This window comes from Pinus tabuliformis, chromosome 8 (assembly GCF_031772625.1).
Source record: "Pinus tabuliformis cultivar Carrire ecotype Pingquan chromosome 8, CPIR1, whole genome shotgun sequence".
In the NCBI taxonomy this organism is placed as follows: Eukaryota; Viridiplantae; Streptophyta; class Pinopsida; order Pinales; family Pinaceae; genus Pinus; species Pinus tabuliformis.
In genome coordinates this window covers 562,594,447-562,610,538 of record NC_142294.1, presented here as the reverse complement: position 1 = coordinate 562,610,538, position 16,092 = coordinate 562,594,447, and the positions used below count along the sequence as shown (strand labels likewise).

Below are 16,092 nucleotides of genomic sequence, written 5' to 3'. Positions count from 1 at the left end.
CACTTGAATGGATAACTTTTTCCCCTTTAAAAGAAGTAAAGTTGGTGGCTTGGTTTTCTTTAAAAAAAGCCTAGGAAAGAACACATGCTAACACTTCAGAAGAAGACCATTGAACATTGATGCATGTTCCCTACACATATCAAAGTAGATCCTGAAATAATATCAGCAACATATCTCCACAAGCTAAGGTCAATGCCACTAACACCGTTCTACTCAAAAATCAGCCTTAAGAGATTAGAGGTCTTGGACCTCCAACTCATACTAGATTAGCATTTGAGAGCAAAAGAACAAGAAAATTGTGACTCCCACACAACGTGTTGGATACATCAGACTAATAAGTTAGTAACCTTGTCCCCATTAGCTCCAGTTGAAACTAGATGAAGTTTCAATGGAAAAATGAGGTCGAACAAGATCCTTGCAATACATTTTTTTGCATTTAACTAAATGCCCTTGAATGACCTATGTAAGTTAACTTTTCACAGTCTTTCTGAAATTAGCTTGTGTTCCACTATTTTTCACCTTCTCTGTTGGCTTAAGTAATTTGTTCTAGGGCAAAAAGTGTTTTTTCTATTGATTGTTGTTTTTCTTGTATAACAAGAAAAATATATTCTTTTCTTTGTTATGTTTGAAAAATGAGACAAATCAATGGCATTTTTTGGCAATCGCTCATTTGCAGCATGTAGAAATTAATGTGTAGATTCAATACTGCTCATGAAATTTACTAAATCACAAGACTTGAAGCTACTCTACTGATCTGCGAAAGTTAATTCACCATCTAGAACAAGAATCATAGACATGCAAAAGGAAACATCACACATGCACAGAGATTTATCTAGGGGAAAGCAATTGCTCAAAACCCCTTACTATCTATATTGCATTAATCAGAGAATAGAGATGAAATACATATGCTTGCTCAAGCTTGAGCACACCCTGCAAGTGTATAGTCTATCCCTCTGCCTGACTAATTGACTCTGGCCAACACTTAGCCAATTTTCAAGCCCTCCAAGCTCCTATTTCCTTGCGTTGTTCCCTTGAGAAATTAGCCCCTATTATTTAGGAATTTCCCACTATTGAATTGTGCAATTCCCCAGGGTCCTTCCTCTAACTGCATGCACCACCTATACACATGGAAATATGCTACAACTGATAGTACACTGCTTTGAAATCTCCATCTCAACTAGGGAACTCAAATTCTCTGCATGCAACACTTATTTTGCGCTGATTGATCAGTTAACTGGTTGATCACTCAGTGTGGTCGAAGTTCCACTTCCACAACTTGACCTCCACTAGTTCTTCTAACAGATAGAATTAGTTAAACTAACAATAACTCAAATTAATTGATATGGATTGCTACAATTAGCAATCAAACATATTGAACTGAACTCAAGCTTCCCCAACTCGAATTAACTGAGTTAATTGAGTGACAAGTGCCATGTCAACTCAGTTAACTACCTCCAAGATTTCTGCTAAAATAGAAATTCAAATTTTCTCTAGTTTGACCAAGGCAAAGCCAAACTGAGATTTTCTTACTACATTTTCAACACAACACATCTGATTGAATATTAAATATAGTAACTAGGAAACTTGTAGTGGAGCAATAGAATAATACCAGGAATATGTCTCTCTGAAGTAAACTACCACAAATCACAATTACACTAGATCTTTCTTATAACACTCGAATTGCGGTGCAACCATACTGTCATATAATGATCTCGTACTCGAGTCAAAATAATTGCATGTATAGTAAAGTCATTTTTAGCACATCATCTAAGGATTGTTGCAATCGATGAAGAACAATGCCTATAAGTTGCTAGAGCCAGACTTTCTCTTTATCGGCAAGAAGTTCAAAAGAAATAGTTTGTTTTGAAGCATAACCATCTCCTTACTCAAGTAGAAAGACCTTTCTGTGAAAGGACCTGCTGTGAACCGGATCCTAAACTTGGGCATTGTGATGCCTGGGTATGACTTGTTATGCAATTGTATAGTGTTCGCAGTAAAGTAGCAAATTAAGGTCAGATTAGATTTCACAGAAAATTAAACTAAGCAAATCCACCACAGATTGGGAAGTGATAATTTCACTAAGACAACAAATAAGCATAACCCATTCATATTTTGTTTTCACAGAACAAATTCGAATATGATAATTTCACTGAAGCAATAAATAAGCTTAACCCCTTCATATTTCGTTTTCATGCCAGTATGGAGATTAATAAACTGCATGGCCAAATTATAGCTTCTTGTACTTAACTTTATGACTTTTTTTTTAAAGGAGCATCGTTTAGCTGAGGCAAACCGGGGGAGATGCAAATGTCTTCTGCCCTTTGTTAGCTTATTTAATGAAACTTTTGGAGGAATGAGACTCGCAATTTAAAGAAGGCGTCGATAAGAGAGGCACTCAATCGACATCTCCTGTTGACCATTCATTCCGCTGTTTGCTTGATAGCTGTTCGCCACTCATTCCACTGGTCGCTTGATAGCTAAATTTGGAAAAACAAGGCTAGTTCCATGCAATTTTTCCACAATTGTGAAATATGTGAAACGCAAACAGTATGAATATGGCCTGTACCTCTCAGGACATCAATCTAAAAAATCTCCACTAGTCATGACTCATAGTCCAGAGAATCCTAACAATACTAACTTCTAAACAAATTCTTCAATATCACAAGATGCTAAAACACACAGCACATTTTTCATTTAAAACTCAATGCCCGTATCAGACCTTAAGCACATCTATAAAACTGGGAAGCTTCTCATTTTCTCTTTAAACTACAAACCCTGCAACTACATATAAAGTTGTTCTTCCTATCTGAGACGATGTCTGCGACAGTTTCCTTTCAAACTTGTAATCCCACGCGATGCCCTAGACATTTACCTAGAACATAGAATTTTACTTCCATTTCGACACTATTTACAAAACAGTTTCCTTTCAAACTTGTAATCCCACGCGACGTCCTAAACATTTACCTAGAACATAGAATTTTACTTCCATTTCGACACTATTTACAAAACAGTAACCTCCTGTCAAAGTAATTCTGGATCTACTGCATGTATAACTTTTAATCCAACACGTTTATGGAAACTTCGCCCATCAAGCCAAAGCAACGGGATTGAGAACTGTACCTTATACAAATGTTCAGCATTTTATACAATCAGGGAGCTAAATGCTGAAAGATAGATTATAACATTCATCGTTGTTCGTCATTAATGAAATCTGAGAGTTAAAGCAATAGACAGAAGAGAGAGATTTTATAATGGTAGAAATAATTTCAAGACTCTACAGAACCCAGTCTCACAATCAAATATGGAACAGGTAAGGAGCTTGTGTCCAAATAAAAATAGCTGCAAAAAAATTACACATGTACGCTGATTATTAGTATTATCTTTGTAAACATCCAGTTGGCATAAGGATCATAACGTGCAGAGGAGTGAAGATTCTCCAAAACATCCCACATAATCACGCACAAGCAGTGTATAGGAATGGAGATTTTATAATTTTAGAGATTCCAAAAAACCTTACATGTATATGCCTATTATTATTGACATATAAGCGTCCACAGAAAACAATAACCTATATAAATTTTCATCGGAAATGCATAATCAGAATGATACCATTTCTGCGACAAGATCCTGAAAACAGTTCAGCACAATTGCTTACAGCAATGCTTCGGAAATACTCTGCCCATCTCATGGGGATGCAGCAGGCCCGATATAAATTGTTCTCACTGAAAGATACGAAACAGAAATTTTTAATTTCTATTGTAGTTTGTGTGGGAAATTCAGAAACCGAAGATCCAGTAAGGCCACTGCTCTTCCCTAGTATATGGATATATATCTGTAAATTGAAAGCTTATGTTTGGGGGCTGAGAATAGATATATAAGCATTGAAAGCTTATGTTTGGGGCCGAGAATAGAGGAGAAAGATTATCTCCATGGTCGAATGTGACGTGACAGGCAGTAACCACCCAGTAGATTGGCTTGCCAGTCAACCCAAAATCTATCATGATTTTCTCGTGGCCAGCTCTGTTTGAACCCTGTGTGCAATACGCTCGATCAAAATTATTACATTTTAACATTTTTTAAGATACCAAACCTATCCTGAAGCGCTTCCATGCAAGAGGACGAATTGTGCTCATGATTTACAAAGGTGTGAAGCAACATAAAGTTGTGGGCCTTGTTACAGCAAATCCACCATAATTGTCAAATGGGACAGGCACATTGGACCATCCCACGTTCCTGCTTTCCTTCTTTTTCGTTTTCAAAAGGGAAAGCGGGTTGGACAAGATCAATCATTCAATATCCTGAATTGTAGGCTCTTGATTAGTAAATAACCACATTATTTCCACCATATGGATATGGTGAACCAAATGCTCCTTGACAAGCTAGTGATGTGATAGATGGGTCATGAGCGATGGGCATCCGATGGGAAAAATTCAAAGATAGGTGTCTGACCAGCTTACTACAGACACCCGTCGCGTGTTGGTTGCATCAACTCTAAAAGGTTCAACGATATATAAATTCCTTAAAGTTGATGAATACTTTTCGAGTCCTCTAGAAACTTTACACATCAGCTAAGGAAAGGTATAAAGATTTTTAACTTTATTAAAATCTTATTTTATTAAAAAGAAAATAATTCCATTCTACATTATAAATGTGTAATTTACCTCTATTTAAAAACAATTGAATTTATTAACCAGAAACTTGATGATTTTGGAAAGCCTAATCTTATTATAATGTGAATAAAATCATCAACCTTATAATTCTATAGTATAAATAATAAAACATTATGTTGTTTAATAATTACCAATAATTAAATAAATATATAGATATTTAACAACACAAAATTAAATCTCCTCAATGAGGTGTCCAAACATTTGTCAAATGGGATTGGGGTGCGTGCCACCTCACTGACTCTTGATATAATTAAGAGAGGGTGGCATGGCTTGCCCCCCATGCACGAACCCTGTGAAGGCTCATATCATTTGCTATGGATGACAGCATTCCAATTTACTCTTGTTTTTTCTGATGCAAAGTGGTGGGTCTTTACACCCTAGGAATGTTTTATCCTTGACGTGGGTGGGATTTTCTTCCCCCTTTCGATGGCTGGAAGTTTCGTGATGTTTTGATGACAGATCCATGATTCAAAATGGAAAGTGGGAGTTCCCTGATTTAAATTGCCATGTCGGTGGTTATGTTGAGAGCGTGACTCACTATATTAGCTCCTTGGCTCTCTGGGTGATTATGGGAGGTGGAACTCGGCAGGAAGTTGGTGGAGTCACGAAGGTAGAAGATGGCAATGGTGATAATTTCTTGGTTGAATGATAGGGTTGCACAAGGCAAAATTCAGGGTTTGGGTATCGTTTGCTATGGATGACAACATTCCAGATTACTCTCTTTTTTTCGATGCAAAGTGTTGGGTCTTTACACCCTAGGAATGTTTTATCCTTGACGTGGGTGGGATTTTCTTCCCCCTTTCGATGGTTGGCAGTTCCACGATGCTTTGATGACAGATCCATGATTCAAAATGGAAAGTGGGAGTTCCCTTATTTAGATTGCCATGTCGTTGGTTATGTTGAGAGCGAGACTCACTATATTAGCTCCCCGGTTCTCTGGGTGATTGTGGGAGGTGGAACTCAGGAGGAAGTTGGTGGAGTCACAAAGGTAGAAGATGGCAATGGTGATGATTTCTTGGTTGAATGATGGGGTTGCAAAAGGCAAAATTCACGCTTCGGGTCTTTGACTGCCTCAACCTTGACTCTTCCTCTGAGCTTTAAACTAACATAACATCTCTCCCCAAACCTTTTGTGTCTTTTCCCTCTGTTTTTGTATGTTCCTAATGTGCAGTGGGTTTTGGAGAAAGGTATCTAAAAGAACTTGTTGGTGTTCCTTTGATTTTGAGTGTGAAGCCTTTGTTTCCTACAGAGTTGGTCTATTATCAAGGAATTATCACTCCTCAAATTTACAAAGTTGTTATGTTATCAAGAAATTATCACTCCTCAAATTAGTCATTGGTTGTTCCTTCCTATCAATTTGTTAGGTGGGCTTGCTTTGTTCAACTCTTCACACTATTGTAAACCCTTGAGTATGTGTGGTCTGCTCAACTACTTAGCTGGTTTTAGGTCTATGGCGTTCTCCAAGGAAGTAGTCTCTCCTAGAGTTCTTATTTTGTTGTTCCATTCTATGGGGTCGCACTCTATTTGGGGTTCCTAGAGTTGATTGGCTTCTTACTCCCGACTCTCTGTTGGTTTGGTGCTTACTGTGGTCCTCATGTCACGTCAATGGATGCATGGTCGTCATGGGGCTAGTGGTTGTGGCCAGCAAAGTTGGTCGTGTGTCCAATCGCAAGCCTAGGAGGCAGCGCAACATTCTACTCAATGACACCTCCAAGTACTCAGGAGGACATTCAATGGCTAGAGAATCAAGTTTCTCAAGACCATCGGGCCTTTTCAGATTTAGAGTTATCAGAGGAGGTGTCTCGTTGGCTTCCCAACCCTAGTCACACCAAGGGCAGAAGGAACCAATACATGCATTCTATAACTCTTCACTAGCAACTAAAGACTCTTCTAGGAAGAGTTTTAAAGGAGAAGCAAGAGGACAGAAACGACATTGTTTCTTTCCTGGATGATATTCAGCAGAATCAATATAAACTACAAGTTAGCCTTGATAGAATGGAAGCTTGTTTAGCTCACATCAACATTCATATCCAATGTAAGTTTAATCCCTAAATGCCTTATGGTTAGAACGCTAAAGATCCAACTCCTGTTGTTATATCATGAGACACCAAATTTGACTTTCATATTCTAGCTTTTTCATAACAATTTCCTTTTAGATTTATTATATATTTTGATATATATAGGCCTTGGTTATCTGAATGCTCTTTGTATTTTCACAATATCAACTTTGCATTTTCACAATACCCACCACTAAATATGATTTGCCGTGTGACAAAGTGAAATCTACTATATTTTGAAAGCAATATGATCAAAATATATGTATATATATATATAAGAGAGTAATTATTATAAATAAATATAAATTATTATCCATTTATAAGACAAATTTATCATTTATAAATCCCCGTATGGAGGGTACCGCAATGCATGGGAGGCAGCATGCTGACCATCCATCCCAGCATTCATGCGAGGGGATGTACGAGGCAGCCTCTCCGACGAATGTTTAAATGTTTAATGCCACTAAGTGACATCGGGGTCTAACACTCGCTTGACATTATGATTGTATGCTGCCTCCGTTCCTGTTTGTCGTGATATGGTTTTAATTCATGCCTCCGACACGCTGACTCTCATGATTCTCCTAAATCCATTTGTTCAGTGTCTGCTCTGCTCTACGATGTTTTCTTGGCTAGAATGGGCAACGTCAACAGCACCACTGCCTGGATATGTTGTTTGGGCATCCTGTCGATCTAGTTGTTTCCCTTCGCTTCACTCTGCGGATTTGACTGGTTTCATGCTTGTTTTCACCGGACACCTCTGCGTTGGAGTTGTTTCTTCAGTTTCCCGCCCCCTTTCGAGTCTGTTTGTTGGTTGCAATTGTTTTCTTGGACTTTATTCGGCCCCTCCCTCGCTCGCATTGTCACCCTTCCTGCCCTCCTGTCTTGTTTGCATTCCTGCTTGAGGTGCCCTTTTGAGTCTATTTGTTGGTTGCATTCAGTTTCCTACGCTTTGTTCGGCCCCTCCCTTCCTCGCATTGCCACCCTTCCTGCACCTGTGTTCTTTGCATTCTTAGTCTCCCCTCTACAAGTCAACCATGTCGCCACAGCAAATCTCGATATCGCGGGGGTGCTGCCTATTAGGAGGCTCGGCGAAGCTCTCAGGCGTGGCAGCAAGCCAAAGGCTTGACCAATATTCTTAACTCACATGTGACCTACTATTCAAAGTTCAAACTGACACCGAGGAGGCTGAAAGAGATATCGTGGGAAAAGAAATGTTCGTCAGATACAGATATTGCAGGGGAAGTGGCCGCCTAGGTCCTTGACACTAGTCATACATGTGGTAGGCACAACTACTACTTGCAAACAGTTGATTTGTACTGGCCGATGAAAACTTTATGTGGTAAGTATAATTACTACCTACAAACAGTTGATTTGTACCAGCAGACAAAAACGTTGCAGCACAAAAAGTTTGGTTGGATCGGAAGAATTAGGCATAATGCTGGACAAGTTTTGTTGAATCGGAAGAAATTCTACCAACATTGAATGAGATTCAACTTTTGGTAAAGCCCATAGACAGTCACCTCCGAAGAATTGAAGACCAGCTTGGCCTTACTCCTAAGCCTGACCCTGGCAGCTCTGCGGCCATGGATAAAATGACCGTGGAAGTGATTCACTCAAGCTTGTCTCCATCAAAATAACTCAAGTCTTTTTCTTCTAGTTGCCACTTTGAATTTTTGCTTTCTCTGGTTGCCACTTTGAATTGCTTTTATGATTATATTAAATGACATGCTAGACTATGGAGGTCTTTGGACCAAAGATGCAGTGCTTTTGACCCGTTTTTTTTCTAATCTTCACGTGTGGTTCTCTAAGGACCCATGGTTTTGCAGCTGGTGTAGTTTCAAATCACGGTAATAGTAGGACTATGATGTTTTGATTAATTTATAAAATCTTCGATTTAAAAAAAAAAATACCACAGGAGATAGTTTATTTATATTTAAAATATAAGATTAAAATAGATTTACATTAATTTATTTATAAAATTTACCAATATTATTTTTTATTATTATCTCCATTGTAATTTGATTTCTTTAATCATTAATATTATTTCACATTATATATGTTGTTCATATTAAATTGCAAATACATTTAACTATCCATATATATATAAACTTTTACAATTTGGGAAATCATTTGATATTATTCTTTATATCTTTTAACCAAAAATAAGCAATTATATATATATATATTTTTTAAAGTATAGTAAGTGTTTTTTCCCATTAATAATTAAATATCATTTGTGTTATTTTTTTTAAAGAAAATTTTGAGACCACAAACAGTGGAGTTGATATCTCAAACTCCAATGGGACGCATATCCCTCCAACCTTATTATGCCGAGCCGTGTCTCCAGGGACTTGAACCTGGGCGGATGGGATGACAAACCACCATCTCTACCACTTGAGCTAAGCACACATTGACATCAATTGTGTTATTTTCACTAATATAATTTATTATAACTAAAGGGGCATGGATCTAGGGCCGAGCAGGTATCTCGATACAACTATGGTTTCTGGACTTTAACACTCTTTCCATGAAATCTCTCGCTACTCTGGTATGGGTAAGGGTTCCAAACTTACCCCTCCAATGGATTTGGCCAGACGTCTTGGAAAAAATCGGTAATTCATTGGGTCACTATATCAAAATAGACAGAGAAAGATTGGCTTCTAGTTTCATCACATTTGTTCGTATATGTGTTGAATTGGACCTAAGCGAAGGACTACCAAATAGTATTATCCTCAAGGGGGCTGGCAAGAAATTCTCTCAGTCATTAAACTATGTAAACACAACTTTCAGGTGTAGAAACTGTCGACAACCAGGGCATCTTCAAAATGTTTGCCCTTCCTCAGAGGGGTCATCCAGCGACCAAGAGCAGTGGAAACCTAATCGAGGTTGGCGTGATCAGGTCGCTTCAAGTGGCAAGATGTCGGCGATTCAAAAGGATAACGCTCCTATGCAAAAGCCACCCCCTGTGTCCTCGGCTTCTCAAGATCCAGAGCAATCCATTGTGGCTAAAACCACTCCTCAACAAAGGAGAATCTTCAGGGTAAGGATAAGGAAACAACATCAACAATAATTGTGTTGGCAAGCAGCGGGCAAAAATGCACCCATGAGTCTGGCCACTCAGTGATAAAGTAATTCTATATTCAACAGATTTAAGAGCGATGGAACTCTCTCAAAAAAATAAGAATATGGTCTTATCCTAAATTGTAAATGATAAATTTGTAGATTAAATAGACGTTCGTCAAAAAAAAGAAAAAAAAAAAATCTAGTGTAATACCAAAAATGCTTTAAAGCTTGACATTCTAATATAATTGTTATTTTGAGTGAACACACATTAATTTATTAAAAAAACCTTTTCAATTTTAAAGAAATATAAATGCACACAATGAAGGAAATAAATTACATTATTACATTACTTTTTAAAAAACTTTTTCAATTTTAAAGAAATATAAATGCACAATCAAAAAGATAAATTACATCATTACATTACTTTTCATTTAAATGAGTTGAAAACTTTTCATTTAAATGAGTTTAAATGAAAAATGTGTAAAAAAATTACATATTTTTAATATTTAATATTTAAATTATTTATCGAGAAAAAGGTATTTACGTAAAATAAATAATGTAAATATATATGGCTTTTCATTTAAATGAGTTGAAAAGAAAAATGTGTAAAAAAATTACATATTTTTAATATTTAATATTTAAATTATTTATCGAGAAAAAAGTATTTACGTAAAATAAATAATGTAAATATATATGGTTCAGTTGGTTCGTGGTTACTTTCACGATTAGTGTTTTGGTCGTCGGTCTTAAATATATGCAATTCCATCTGAAACCCAGCCTATATAGATATGAAGATTGATTGTCGCTGGCCAAGAAAATTGAGGTTTGAATTTCTCTGTGGATGAATAGATTATTATCGAGAGGGGTGCGTTGGTGTTGGTGAAATCTGTATTAGAATTAATTTCAATGTATTGGACCTTGATTGTGGTTATTCTGTAAGGATTTTTAAATAAGATTTCAAAATAAGTTTTCATTTTTTGGGTCAGGGATTATTGGTTGATAAATTTTCTTCTAGTAAAATGGTTGACTCTAGCTTAGCCAAAAAAGTTGGGAGCATGGGCTTAAAGCAAGGAAAATTTTAAAGATGAAAAATTTTCTTGAAATTTAAAAATATTGGCAAATCTCACTAATCCCTAATATGTAAACTATAAAATGTTTATTGATATATTTGTAAAATTATTCAAATTTATGATGATTTTATATATTGTCTCTATATAATGTTGGCGATTTTTAAAGTAAAATAATTTTATATTCTAAAACAGTGTTGATAATATCGTTGAAATATCGGTTATTTTCGAAAATATCACGATATTTTCAGAGAGCCGAAATATCGTCGAGAAAATATCGCGATATTTTCGGCGAGCCGAAATATCGCCGAGAAAATATCGCAATATTTTTGGCTCCCAAAAATATCGCGATATTTCCGAAATATCGCCAATATTTCCGAAATATATCGTGCGACAATTGAGAATATCGCTAGGCGTGTTTTGCCGCGGCTAAAAAAAGGAAAATTTGGTTTTTTTTTCTTCATTTCTGTTTCTGAGTGTTGGAGACAGAAGGGGAAGAGTTTTGTGGTTGTTGTCAAGGAGGGTTTGAAGATCAAACAACGATTATCACCACCAACTAAGATTTTTTTGTGGATCAAAGATTGAAAAATAGTGAGACAAACTTCATTTCTTCCATTAACAGGTATGTTCTTAAAAACCCCTATGTTAATGATTTTTTCATAGATTTAGGGTTATGCTTGTTTGCCTCTTTGCCTACCAACATTTTGTTTCTTTGTTTTTTTCCATTTGCTATGATTTTCATGCCCATGAACCAATGCAAGGGTTTTCTCCATATTTGGATAGCAAGCTTCATTTTTTTTTCAACTTTCTTATACACCCTCTTATTGCCATTTTTCATTCACATTGCAAAATACAAATAATGTAGTAATTTTTTTTTAATGAGGTGGTTATTACTTATTATTTTTTCATTTTGTGTTGGGGGGTTTAATGCCAATTTTTTGGTTTTTTTTGTGCCTTAGGTTTGAATTAGTTCACTACAAATGTCAAATATGTCAAAAGCCTTGGACCCATTTTGGGAGTATGGGGACGCTGTTGGTAGGGCAAATCAGGCATATATATCATGCAACTTGTGTGGGACCAAGATGTCAGGAGGGGTTACACGATTGAAATACCATCTGGCTAGACTCTCTACATATGGTGCAGATGTAATGCCTTGTATGGTTTCTAGTGCAAAGGTTATACAAAAAGCTCATGAAGCAATTGCTGAACAAGACAGAAAGAACGCTGCTAGGGAGAGGCCAATGGTCTCAGATAGATAGCTGCTAGTTTTATTTGTTTTGCAACTTTTGCTACATATAAGTTTATAACTCATGATGATGAAATATTTTTAAAGTTTTATATGTGTGATGTTATTTTGTTTGAGTCCTTGATTGGACAATTATCAGGGATCAGCAGGATTTGGTATCGCCTTTGAAGTTTGATGCATCATTTTTATTTGACATCATATATATCAGTGCCTTCTTCATATTTATGTGCCAATGTGTTTAGTTCAATGTTGTTATTGCTTTATATGTTTAGAAATCTGAAACCAAAAAAAAAAATGAATATATTATGCATTTTTTATGCTTGCCGATATTTTCGCCGATATTGCCGATAAGATATTTTCTGGACCCTCGCCGATATTTTGCCGATTCCAATATTTTCAACACTGTTCTAAAATTTGGGCGAATCATCTTTTATAAAAATTGGAAATTGGCCAATTTTTTTGTGGAAAAATCATGGAAAATTAGCCCACTGGGGGAACATTAGCCCCTAAAATTTTCCATGGTTTAAAGAACATCCATGTTTTATTCTCTTAGTCTTTTGCAACTCAATCTTTGTGGAAGTTTGACGCAAAACCTTGGTTTATGGGGAAGAGTAATGTGTTCCAAATACCTTAGGGGGCTATTTATGGAGCAACAATACAGGAACTACAGAAAATCATTCAAATGAGGGTCAATGGTATGGAGAGCTTTGGTTATGCCCTTTCCTTTGGTAGGTCCTTGGGTAGCATGAAGAATCAAAGACAGCACATAAGTGGGACACAACTTTCAGGTGTAGAAATTGTCGACAACCAAGGCATCTTCATAATGTTTGCCCTTCCTCAGAGGGGTCATCCAGCGACCAAGAGCAGTGGAAACCTAATCGAGGTTGGTGTGATCAGGTCGCTTCAAGTGGCAAGACGTCGGCGATTCAAAAGGATAATGCTCATCTGCAGAATCCACCCCCTGTGTCCTCGGCTCCTTAAGATCCAGAGCAATCCATTGTGGCTAAAACCACTCCTCAACAAAGGAGAATCTTCAGGCTAAGGATAAGGAAACAACATCAACAATAATTGTGTTGGCAAGCAGTAGGCAAAAATGCACCCACGAATCTGGTCATTCAGTGATAAAGAAATTCTATATTCAACAGATTTAGGAGCGATGGAACTCTCTCAAAAAAATGAAAATATGGTCTTATCCTAAATTGTAAATGATAAATTTGTAGATTAAGTTACGTTCGTCTATAAAAAAAAAAAAAAATCTAGTGTAATACCAAAAATGCTTTGAAACTTGACATTCTAATATAATTGTTATTTTGAGTGAACACAAATTACTTTATTAAAAAAAATAAAAAAACCTTTTAATTTTAAAAAAATATGAATGCACACAATCAAGGAGATAAATTACATTATTACATTACTTTTAAAAAACTTTTTCAATTTTAAAGAAATATAAATGCCCACAATCAAAAGGATAAATTACATATTACATTACTTTTCATTTAAATGAGTTGAAAAAAACAATGCGGAAACAAATTACATATTTTTAATGTTTAATATTTAAATTGTTTATTATGTAAAATAAATAATGTAAATATATATAGCTTTTCATTTAAATGAATTGAAAAGAAAAATGTGTAAAAAAATTAATTTTTTTAATATTTAATATTTAAATTATTTATCAAGAAAAAGGTATTTACGTAAAATAAATAATGTAAATATATATGGCTTAGTTGGTGGTTACTTTCACGATTAGTGTTTTGGTCGTAGATTGGTTGTGGCTGGCCAAGAAGATTGAGGTTTGAATTTTTCTCTGGATGAATAGATTATTATCGAGAGGGGTGGTGGATTGGTGTTGGTGTTGGTGTTGGTGTTGGAGAGGGGTGGTGGATTGGTGTTGGTGTTGGTGGAATCTGTATCAGAATTAATTTCAATGTATTGGGCCTTGATTGTGGCCATTCTGTAAGGGCTTCTAAATATGATTTCAAAATAAGTTTTCATTTTTTTTTTGGGTCAGGGATTATTGGTTGATAAATTTTCTTCTAGTAAAATGGTTGACTCTAGCTTAGCCAAAAAAGTTGGGAGCATTGGTTTAAAGCAAGGAAAATTTTAAAGATGAATTTTTTTTTAAATTTAAAAATATTGGCGAATCTCACTAATCCCTAATATGCAAACTATAAAATGTTTATTGATATATTTGTAAATTATTCAAATTTATAATGATTTTATATAGTGTCTCTATATAATGTTGGCGATTTTTAAGGTAAAATAATTTTATATTCTAAAATTTGGGGTAATCATCTTTTATAAAAACTGGAAATTGGCCAATTTTTTGTGGAAAAATCATGGAAAATTAACCCACTGGCGGAACATTAGCCCCTAAAATTTTCCATGGTTTAAAGAACATCCATGTTTTATTCTCTTAGTCTTTTGCAACTCGATCTTTGTGGAAGTTCACACAAAACCTTGGTTTATGGGGAAGAGTAATGTGTTCCAAATACCTTAGGGGGCTATTTATGGAGCAACAATACAGGAACTACAGAAAATCATTCAAATGGGGGTCAATGGTATGGAGAGTTTTGGGTATGCCCTTTCTTTTGATAGGTCCTTGGATAGCATGAAGAATCAAAGACAGCACATAAATGGGAATTGGTCTAAATCATTAGATCAAGAGTGGCAATAGATATTCACTATATGACCCCAGTTAACCATGGAAATTCTTAACCAATAAATAGACTTTATTATAATACCATAGCTTATCACTACTATATGCCTAAAAAATATAACTCATTTCATATGACACTAGTTCATATTACAATTTTTAATTAATCGATTTAATTAAAGAAAAAAAAAATTATTATTTTTAAAATAAGTTAACCTTTCATTTATAATTATTAGTAAAAATATTCTAGAACATTGAAAATTAAATTAAAATTTTAAAAATTCATATTTCAAAATAATTATTTTTACAAAATTAAAAATATGAAAATCTGTTTTTATTTGAAAATTATGATCATATAATTCATCAAACATATTAAATATTATAAAATATTTTTTAAAATAAAAATATATAATAAAATTGAAAATGGATAAAATATATTAAATATTGTAAAATATTTTTTTTAATAAAAATATATAATGAAATTGAAAATGTGACTAACTCTTTCTTGAAAATATAGAAAAAAGAAAGAAAGAAATTATTTTAACGTCCATGGCTAAAGATAACAACCTATGAGACAGATTGCTTCTTCATCTACTTGATGTATTCAACGCTTTTTTTGTGAAGTTTCAAAATAAATGCTCCCAACTTCTCGACAAACCCCTCACTAAATACGAAAAAAATAATATATCAAAATATCCTTATCTATACTAACCACCCAAACAATATTATTCATTTTAACGAAAAGGTAATAATTTAATATATTGCTTTAACCAGTGAGGGGTAGTAATTTTAGCCTAAATATATTGCTTTGCTTTAACTACCTTATGACTATTTATAATTAACATCATGTTTGTATAATAAATAACAGTTTCGTCCATAAATTATTTCTTTTTGTGGAATGTTTTGTCCTCTCACTAATGTTCACCCTGTTTTGGATGCTTTTGTCTTATTATCAACCATATTCACCTTTCAACGTTGGTGAGAAATGACCGATGCCCAACTTAGTTCTAAACATGTTTTATTTGTTTGGCTATTCAGATTCACTTTTCAATATTTCGCCGGAAAAGGACCAGTGTGTAGAAACACCAACGTAAGTTTTCTAACACTCAAATTGTCGGCACTCATGGTAAGACTTTTACAACCACCCCCATTCAAAACTGTCCTGTCCAACATGCGTTTCAGAAACGTCTAATCGCTTAAGAAAGAAAAAGATACGTATTTCTAGTACCATATCGCAGTTGCTTTAGGTGTCTTTTCATCTAAGGAAATTTCAAGTTCCATTTCCACGACGAAAGGTTATAAATAAAACAAAATTGTTGATTGAGATAGGGAG

At 35.1% G+C, this 16,092-nt stretch overlaps 1 protein-coding gene across 6 annotated transcripts in view; it reads right to left on the bottom strand.

Annotated features, from left to right (window-relative positions):
- The window catches only part of LOC149236711 (LRR receptor kinase SERK2-like), a 247,647-nt gene that overhangs the window by 200,031 nt on the left and 31,524 nt on the right, over nt 1–16,092 (bottom strand). For 3 of the 6 annotated variants that reach the window (XM_089372459.1, XM_089372461.1, XM_089372460.1), the window contains exon 1: nt 3,610–4,096. The exons of the other annotated variants lie outside the window; for them this stretch is intronic. The gene's annotated coding sequence lies outside the window, so the exon portion shown is untranslated. Of the gene's footprint in view, nt 1–3,609; nt 4,097–16,092 lie in introns of those variants that run through there. 6 annotated transcript variants of the gene reach the window in all.